This window comes from Pocillopora verrucosa, chromosome 6 (genome assembly GCF_036669915.1).
Source record: "Pocillopora verrucosa isolate sample1 chromosome 6, ASM3666991v2, whole genome shotgun sequence".
Taxonomy (NCBI): Eukaryota; Metazoa; Cnidaria; class Anthozoa; order Scleractinia; family Pocilloporidae; genus Pocillopora; species Pocillopora verrucosa.
Genome location: NC_089317.1, coordinates 5,310,550 through 5,312,910, shown reverse-complemented (window position 1 = coordinate 5,312,910; position 2,361 = coordinate 5,310,550).

Below are 2,361 nucleotides of genomic sequence, written 5' to 3'. Positions count from 1 at the left end.
AGCGGCATTTCCAAAATCAGCTCCATCTTCTTTTGCAACAAGTATGAAATGGATTAAAAATCTGATACTTGTTCAGTCGTGTTCACTAAGACGTCCTTTTCTTGCATATTTTCGACCTCATCTCCAAGAGGAAGCGAGGTAATTTTTTCCACAGGAATTCTTAGGTCTTCTTTACAATCCTAAAATGATATTGATTTAATCATCAATGGAGGAAAAATCATGAGAGCAAAAGAAAAACTGAAAAACCTCAATCAAATCAACTCACGTGTACCGACAGAATCGGGAGTAGAACTCAGGCGACAAATGCATGCGAGGAAGCGAGCGCTCCCACTCCCCCTAGTTAGTTTTTAGAAAGTCATAATTAAGAAACACAACAGAAAAATCCTCGAGATAAGCGAGACACCCTCCACGAATAACAATTGTAACTGCAGGAAAAAAAATTAGTGCCCTCTGAAAAACAACTGCCTCACTTCAAGCGTCGTCTACAACGCCAACGTAACAACAGAAAATGACACAACCGGAAAGAATTACATTGGACTAGCTGATGTCGTTACACAACACAAACTTTCTTTTCGGAACAGAAACTATTCGAACAGCACGGAACTATCAAAGCATATTTGGACATTCAAAGACAACGACACCAATTTTACAATTAACTGGAGTATTTTAGCGACCGCCCCGGCCTACAGCAACAAAAGCAAGCGGTGCCACTTGTGCCTCACGGAAAAACTTTATTTAGTTAGAGCTAAGAAGCCGTCTTTATTAAACAAAAGAACAGAACTCATTTCTAAATGTTCTTATTATACGTAATAACATGTGCAGGATGTGGACATAATTATATAGGAGAAACGGGGGATGTCCTGTGAAATAGAGTGACAGTTCATAAACAACAAATTAGAGACCCACACACACGTATGCTGGGAGTCAGCAAGCATATTTATGAATGTGTTGTGGGATTGACCCTTCAGTTCACTATCTTTCCGTTTTACAAGATTCTCAGCCCCTCCGAGGTCATGAGAAAGAACATAGAGAGGTTTGTTATTCGAAATAGAAATCCGTTCTTAATTACTTGAAATTACGCTTATTGCTCGCGCGCGCTTCGAATTACAAGAGCCATTATTGTTGTAATTACAATTAGATAAGTGATTAGTAATTTCACGTTTAGAGAGGTGCGTGTAGGCGAAAAATCGAAGAGAAAATCGTAGCGTTTCTTTCTTCAGTCGTTTATTACTTTGGAGATATGCTAAAATCCGTGAATATGGTCTTTTACGGCACAAAACATTCATTAGTCTATAATTTGATTGTTTATCATCATCATTGCTCATTTTAGTAGATTTTAAAGTCACATGCTGCGTGTTGGTTGACATCACCACAAGTTCCAGTTTGCTACAACTTCGGCTTTTTCAGACGAGAAATTCTGTGCTCTCGCTTGAGAGAAAATATCAATAGTTCTATCAGACTAAAAACTGTGCTTCTATTCCGAAAATAAAATTAAAATTGTTGTCCGCCGAAGACTCTCCGTAGGAATTATTCAAGCGCGTTGTTCATGCTGTCTGCTAGATAACAATTTCAGAATAATCTGCAGATATCTAGGATTATTTTCCTGCTTCGATCGTAAAATATCTGCATATTTTTTTCAAGCATTCTATTACTACATATAAATCTACATCTCTCTAGATCGAGTATTGCCGGCGTTTCATTGCGTGACTTGTAAAATTTATTAAGAAGGAGCCAGCAGAATTTTGACCGGTAGGCTTCCTACAAATTTCCCTTAATGAAATCCCAAGACATAGTCAGTTGTTTTCGAGAGCAAAGACAATAAATATGAAGGAAAAGTGAGAGGCAAATGTCTTTATCTTTTTTTTAGCTTAATAGCAGCTGTACCCTCTCCTGCAGTCTTCGTCTAAATTTTGCAAAGTCCCTCCTTATCTTCTGCCTTGTTTGGTCAGTTTCGACTTCTGAAGGTAGATCATCGGCATCGGCCTCTTCGTCCTCATTCATATTTACAGAGAAGGACTTCGTCAATAAACCAATTTTGTAGCGGCAGATCACCTGCTGAAGTATCGAGCGATTTCCTGCTCTATCAACTGGTCAGTCTTAGACAAAATTTCTGGCTGGTGTCGTCTCTTAAACTCGATATTTGGGAAGTCACATTTAGAGGCGGTTGCCTTACAAGTTTCCACTGTCCAACACACGTCTAGGAGATAATTCTTTGTTTTCTGAGAAAAGGTGGCTGCTTTTTGTGTTTTCCAAAGAGCCCATCCAAAGTCCACCTGGCTAGTTAGGGATTGTTCATCAGAATTTTACCTGAGGTCCGTCCTTGAACGTAGCCATCCCCTATAAAATGGCAAGCCGGTCTTC